At 35.7% G+C, this 8,114-nt stretch overlaps 1 protein-coding gene across 1 annotated transcript in view; it reads right to left on the reverse strand.

Moving 5' to 3' along the window:
* Nucleotides 1-8,114, reverse strand: part of LOC107710903 (ski oncogene-like) — a 71,318-nt gene that overhangs the window by 28,386 nt on the left and 34,818 nt on the right. The window lies entirely within an intron of this gene.

The raw sequence follows: 8,114 nt of genomic DNA on the forward strand, positions 1-8,114 counted from the left end.
AAAAAAAGATGAGAATGCGCATCCTTTCTGTAAACAACACAAAACTTTTGCCTATCATCTTGTGATCACTCTGCCAGGCTTTTGAGCAAATGTGCATTGGCTAAATCACATCATACACACGCTTATAATTCTTTATAAATGGAAAGAACATTCAAATATAAGCCTTTACTGTTAAATGCGATTGCCGTTATTATTGAATTTCATTAGTCCCAGTTTTGATTGATGCACAGCTGTTCACGGAAAAGTGAGCAAGACATCACAGTTACAATATCATGATTATGGTTAAATAAGGAAAGACATATAACCAAATCAGGCTACATTTATTTTCATACTAAATATCTCAACACACATCATTGGATATGACATTAAGCGCGACTTGTGTAGATTAATTTAGTAAAAAAGGCATGCCTGCTTTCTGTGGCGTATATTTGTATACTTTTACTATCTAATCAATCTCAGCATGCGTTAATTTTGTGTCGCTATATGTTTGCCCCACTAAGGTAAAATTATGCCTACGTCTTTCTTTGGCCTGCGCTCTGGAAGTGATCTGTTAATTCTGCTGAACTTTAATTAAAACTGAAACTAAAACTGAAACTAAACTATATAAAAACTAAATAAAAATGCATTCACAAAATAAAAACTAAACTAAAACTAACAAAAATATGAATGAAACTAATAAAAACTAAACTGAATTTTATAGCAAATTTGAAAACGATATTAAAAAAAAACTAATTAAAAAATTCTAAACTATATTAACCTTGGGGGGGGGGGAGCTTTGCATAATTTTTCCACATTGACTCAAGAGTGCGTTCCTTGGCTTGGCTGAGGCTTCCGCTTTTATATTTCCCCAGTCAGCCTGTGATGCAGTTTGTGCTCAGTAAAATCCTGAGTGAGAAAGTAGCGGAAGAAGGCAGCTGCTTCTCAGCACAGAGAAAGAGCGAGAGAAGGGGAAGTTACAGCGGGGTCGGGGGTGTGTGGATGAGGAGAAGGATGTACTAGCATGAGTTGGCAAGACCAAGGATTTTCCACTGACATGCCTCCCCTAAGGTACCCCTGTCTCTTCCACTCTCGGACACCCTCACTTTCTCCCTTCCTCTGAGTGGGACAGTGTTTGCGGTCTCCGAGCAGGGGAAAGGGGCGTGTTTCCTGCTGTTCGCATCGCCTGTATATTGGCTCGCCAATGAAGGAGTGTGTTTTCCACACCAGGAAAAGAGATGGTGGAAAGGGACAGAAGAGGTTGGGAGGTTTAAGGAAAGAAAATGGACACAAAATGGATTCAACTGTTGTCTTAAGAGAGCCTATTTACAATTTTGCTCGATGTAGTTTCAAAAAGCTCTTTTTAAAATATCCAACTTTTGATTTCCTGTGACTGTAAATGCAAAACTTTAACTAACCATAACCAGATTCTGCAGAATTGAGCATTTTCAGATTTAAATATGGTTGAATTTTCTTTCTGTCATGACAACTCTCGGAGGGATTGGCATGGTAATGTACATGACAATGTTAATGTATTTGGTCTTGGCGGAATAGATCTGCTACGCTGCTGCTTCTGCGGCAGAGCAAGTACAGAGACTTGCTACTGCCAATACATCCACAACATGCTGCTGTGAACATGTAAGAAATACTTCTGCTGCAAATATAACATATATGAAATAACCCCCATACAGCATACATGAATCACCTCGTAGCAGATCTATACAGGTGGAGCTGGGGAAGGTGGAGGTTTTCTGAAGCACGCTGCAACTGCTACAGCAAGCACTAGCCATATTTTTGAATGTTGAGCAGCAAGCTCACCAACCAATCAGCTGTGAGAACCAATCAGCTGTGCCATGTGATAATGATGTCATTAGGTCAGATTGAGTTAGACCTATCGGACTGCGCCATCTAGAGTTTCATTCCAGAACTCTGTATTTCAATAAAAATAGTAGCCACAATGTCAATGGTTTTTCAGCGTAGAGGAAAAGAACTCTCGTTGTTGATAGTTATTAACTGAAATGAATATATTATTCTCTCCTCGTTTTCTGCCTTCAGCACACACACTGGCTTGGCGATTTCAAGCATTCAAACGTATGCATTTTCACCTGCAGGGTTGCATTCTAACAACCTTGTTCGACAGGATGTTTTGGTCTCTGTGGTGTGTGTTTTGGTAACACAGAGTCTGCACAGCCTCATCCAGTTACCACAACACCTTTGTCTTCTTCACACAGGCATGGGCCAACATGCTTTGGCTTAGCTAAAAAAATTTTGGGAGTCAAATCCGTTTTGTTGTTTTAAGTCTGAACAGCAACAAAAATTGTTATTGTTAACTAAGATTAAACAATTTAAAAAAATCATTTTCAGTATTGAAATATTACATTAAAAACTTAAAAATCTTAAATGAAAATTAGAAGTTTGTCAGCTAAATTAAATAAGTTGAAGTTGAAGTAATAAAATTAAACTAAAACCGAAATAACAATAAATTAAAGCTGAAATGTTATAAAACAAAAACAAATAAAAAAATAACAAAACTGAAAATATAAAATTAAAAGATAAATAATTCTCTCTCTACTTATACAATTTTATATAATTCTGTTGAAACCTATGAAATATGTTGACAGAGCATGAAATCAGTTTCAGACCCTGAATGTTTACAAATCTAGTAGAAAAAAATCACATTCACAATCACATCTGATTTTCAGTGTAAACGTTCCAAAGGCAGAGAGCAAATTTCCTGATGATTACATCGCTAGCAACCAATGTAGATATATACTGAGCACATAGAACAAACAGATCAGATTTTATCACTTCCAATATAAGCGAACAGTCAGCGCTAAAGATTGGATTTGAAACCCAAATCTGATTTATGTGCAGTGTGAACAAAGCCCTAGAGTCTAACCCAACAAATGCAAACACATGAGCACACTGCTGCTGAAGTCAACCAGCCAAAGCTGTGCCCTACATGACCACATGCTATAGTGCAAGAGATTGCCTTGGCCCTGATGGCATACATCTTAATCTCTCGAGGCTTTAGCTGGAGCATTTCTCATGCCAGCAGTTCTCTGAACAGCAGTTGGGCAGCTGTGAGCATTTTAGGGGGAAGATTTGCACCAGGTTTCAACCATAAACAATGAGCTCATTCTTTTGCATCTGCTCCCAAAGACAGCACTCATTCAGCTAGAGCTCTACGAACCAAGGCCGTTCTCAATTGTAATGCTTTGTTTTGATATTATACATGATTTAACACCTTTCAATCATACCTGCGTAAAATTACCCAGCTATGTAAAAATTATTTTTTTTTGTGCAGTCCTGTTTTATTTTTCCATCCATTCACTTACATCACATTAAACATTCTTCGGGGAAAACTGGCTTGAGAGCAGCAGAAAAAGGGAAACATATATCAACACCCAATATGGCAGCAAGAGAAACATCAAGCCATTTTGCGTGAGCCATTTCCTGTTTAAAGTGGGATGTGAAAGGATAAGAGCCTGTAAAGCTTTCCTAATGGGTTCTTTACTCCTTAACAGAGTCGCCTCTATTTTTATTTATTTTTTTTTTTTTTTACAAGTTCTCTCTCGGTAAACAGCATTTCAATTAACTTGGCCTTCGCTTTAAAGGGATGTTTTCCGACTTTACTACTTTAATACGGGAAACAAACTGGAGTTACGTGGCAAGGAAAAACAGCCATCAGTTTAGATAAGGAGGAGTATTCAACAAGCACATTTCCCAAAAAGCAAAATATATTTCAAATATACATTCCAAAATATAGCACAGCTTAATGAATTATTATTATTATAAATATTTTTTAAACTGAAAATATATTTCATGTAAACCTCAAAAGGTATATTTCAAAATGTACTTTAGGGGGGGGAAATCTAATTTTAAAACCCATTTATGGGTAAATGTAAAACTTTTTTTATATTAAAATATAAATATATTAAGATAGACACCCAAAATATATGAGTAAATTTGAACTAGTCAAAAATATATGTATGTAAATATTTCAAAAATATTTTATATCGATATATGTTTATAAATATATCCGTAAAATGTGCATATTAATATTATATATAATTAATAAATATTATTTGAATTTGAATTTAATTATTTAGCTTTCTTTTAATGTCTCATGCAATACTTATATTTTGTTTTACTTCGTTAATTCCCATTTGGGCTGTCTAGACATGTTTCTATACTATTATAATTTACCCACAATTTCTAAAAGATAAATGTGGGTGTCCCATCAAGGTATGGGCTTCATGGGTCCAATCTGACTGTAAACTGATGTAAAGCTACATTCAATAAATAATTATTGAATGTGCAATTGGATTTCATTTTACTTAATGTGTGTCAGAGACAGCAAAGGTCGAGTATGTGCTTTTATTACTTGGTAAGTGTGTGTGTATCCCCATGCCAAGGGAAGTGCAGGGGGGGTCACAATGTGTTGTGACTGCAGAGGAGGAGGAAAGTGCGTTTATGAGTGTGGGAGAGAGAAAATGCCAGCCATGCAGCGGGGGGTCTCTGCGCATTTTGACTGCAGTGCGAGGACAGACAGATGAACAGGTGGCGCTCAGGTGGGGGTGAGTGTGGGGTGTGGGGGATTGTGGATAATGCCAGACTTCTCTGCCCTTTACACTCCACATGCCTTCATACTGCACATGCTTCAAACAAGCGCACCCCTCCACCAGTTACTGTGTTCTTGTGAGCCTAAAGTATTGTGTGTTTTCAAAAAGCCCAGTCTTTATAACATACATTTTACAGTCTGAGCTGGGTTGAGCAGTAATAAGCCATGCACAAATGCACCGCTGAAGCTTTGTGCAAACGAACAAGCTCAGCTGGTGTATGAACGGCCCCTCATACACTATCAGATCTGTTTAGCAGTCAGCAGGGTCCGTACAACTAAATCGTTGTGTATGTGTGTACACATGCATGGCAAAACAGTTCCTGACAACATAGTCATTCTCTGCGGAGTCCCTGAATAAACATTGCGCAATCAGGTCTAATTATCTCATTGGACACATGCTCAAGACAACAGCTCACAACAGTCAATGCACACTTGAGAGTGATGAGAGCGCTGAATCAACAACAAGTAACTTAATGGAGATTGTTTATTCAATGAGCGATTACATGGTGGATTATGCGAAAGGTAACAAGGATCTGTTAGAAATCACAATTATTTAAATATTTTTAAACAAAGCCTAAAGTCCTGACACGGTTTACAGGGGTGGATGTAAGTTTATGCATTTGGGTTTACAAAAATGGCCCAGACATGTTGAGAATGTCATCAATGGTAAAACGATTTGTAAGAAGTAAAAGTAAATGGATAATAATAATTAATTTATTCATAATTTTAAAAAACAGTCATTTAATTAGCTATATATAATAGAAAAACAAGTGGTAAATTGTGTAGGGGTTTACCAAAATTCCTAGATGTCATCCATTTAAAATGATTTGAAAAAAGTGAAAATTAATAAATAATAATAATGAAAATGAATGAAGTAATAGCTAAATTATTTAAAAAAATAAAAAGTTCAAAATAGTTACATATAAAATGTAATATATATAATGAGAAAAATACTTTATTTTACTACAAAGCTTAATTTAATGTAATTAAGTTTGAGTGTGTGGGATTACAAAAACATACAAATGTAAATAAATAAAAAATTTAATTTAAGTGCAAAATAGTCATAAATACCTATTGAAAAATCAATTGGAACACTGCAAAACCTTATTAAATAATGTTTCGGTCAAAAACCTTAGTTTTTACATACAGTATCAGCAATGAGAAGCCTATATTTTCATGTAGATAGTTAGGTAAATGTGAGCATGTGTGTAAAACATGGAGAAAGAGAAGACCGATATGAGGGAAGAAAGTCTGCATGTAATATCAGTACCATTGGCGTGACGCAGCTGTAACACAAGTTACACAACTTCATCAATCTCATGTGTAGTATATTAAAATAAAGTGTTTCTAACAATGTAAAATTGTCTTTTTCCTGTCAAATTTTCACTTACGAAGGTCTCTATGCAATTTGCAAGCAAGGTCATTGAAAAAAAAAAGGGCGTGGAATTAAGCCAACATTACCTTACTGTCTCTCTCTCTCGCACAGGAAGTCAATAAGTTTCAGCAGTCTAGCCAGAAGGCTACAGGCCCAGACTACAGATGTTGCATCGTCTCTTTCTCTCTCTGCAGAGTTACTGCAGGCAAGCCTGTTTTGGCTCTTAAAGTGACAGACACATTTTTTCTGGTCTCAGTTCACTTCGGTTATGGCCGCTGCAAACACAGAGCGCCATTCTTCTCTCCCTCTTTTTCTCCCTGATTTCCCCTCATTCCCCTCTCTCTCTTTAAACAGAATGACAGGCCAGAGAGGATATAAGGCTGATGAGAGCTGGACAGAAAAACTGTGGGTCTTTCAGGTGATGCTATCACAGAAGCCAAGATGGCTTGTAAAGTTCTGCTATAAAGATGGAATCACAGCAGCATGGCTTTCTTTATGAGGAAAAAAGGACAGTATAGGCTTTTTTTCTTAAAGGTGAAGTGTCATTTTCCCCCAACATATACTTTTTTACTTTCTTCAATACTAAATATTAGGGATGCACTGATAGGATTTTTTTTGGCCGATACCGATACCGATTTTAACAAACAACTATTGGCCGATTCCGATAGCGATACTGATATTGGTCAATTGCATAAAGCAAGGGTTAAAAAAAATAATAAAAAAACGATTGGTTCAATCCGAGCAGAATTGGTATTTGAACGTTTCTGTTTCTGCGTTCCTCTGTATTATTATCGTTCCGAAACCAGTTTGAGTAGAAAAATACTGGTTAATAACGTTATTTTTTAAAACTTTTTCTTTGCCTATAATAATAATAATAATAATAATAATAATAATAATAATAATAAAGTACAGCGTTTTCTTTACTAAAAAAGAAAAAAAAAAAACACGAGGGTCTTGATCTGGTAGCCTATCTTGCGATTAGTCATAGCCAATACAGCATCATCTTTTCTAGATTTTGACCAAATGTATTAAACAAAAGAAAATACTGTCAACGCTTTAAAGACATTAAAGTAGGCCTATTTTTTCAAGATATTTAAAAATGTTTGCAGCATGAATAAAAAACGCTACTCCTATAAGCGTTTTGAGAGGAAAAAACAGCCTAAATTAGTAGGATGTATGTCGCATTTTATTATTAATATATTGTTATTTTATCATTATCATTCAGAAATAATGTAGGTTAAAACACTGGTAAATAAAGCAAAATATTTACAAACATTACAAACCCAATTAGGCTATTTTAGTTCCCTTCTCTCCACAACAAATCCTCTAAAGTTGTAAGCAAAACGAATGATTTAAAAGCGAAACTGAAGCCTACCTCTCTCATTCTGCACAAATCCAAATGTTTCCATATTCACGACGTATCTGGATGCTAAAATATTATTTATTATGTAAACTATAGGCTTTGTTCTTCACTCGTATTTTCGACATAAAACATCATCCTTTACATAGGCTATAAGGCCATTCAAAACTGTAAAGCTTTTGCAAAATAAAGAAAACGGCTTTCCTTTCTGTGAACTTCGGAGCGCGTTACAATGATCCAAACTCAGCACACTTTTTCTTTCATTTTGTTAATCTGTTAATGATTTAAATGAAATATATTTAGTGTACAGGCCTATATATTCCTTTTTATGTAGCCTATATAGTTTTATTCCATTTTCTCTGTTCACAGAAACGCTGCAGGTGCATGATGTGAACTTGTGTGAATCTGTGTTCTACACGATCCTGTCATTTTTGCTGGTTTCCAACACAAAAAGCTGCATATTACCTGCCATTCATTTTCACTTAAATGTAGGCATAATGCTTAATTGGCGGTTCGTGACATATCCTCAGATAAACTAACTCCGGGGCATTGCCATTGCCACTTAACATTACCTATGATGAATTTACAGCTGAGCGCGGGCGTTTCACTGGTTGGATGTGTCAGCGTCACATTTGCATATGCAGTCTGACAAACTATATTTTGTACAGATTTTATTTAGTTTTGGCATGTATTTAATTATTTTGCCCAGAAAAAAAAACGTTGGATTATGCAACAGACATGCAACTCATTGTCTCCATGCAGTTAATTAATAAACCATC

This window comes from Sinocyclocheilus rhinocerous, unplaced genomic scaffold (genome assembly GCF_001515625.1).
Source record: "Sinocyclocheilus rhinocerous isolate Xijiao unplaced genomic scaffold, SAMN03320098_v1.1 scaffold327, whole genome shotgun sequence".
Lineage (NCBI taxonomy): Eukaryota > Metazoa > Chordata > Actinopteri > Cypriniformes > Cyprinidae > Sinocyclocheilus > Sinocyclocheilus rhinocerous.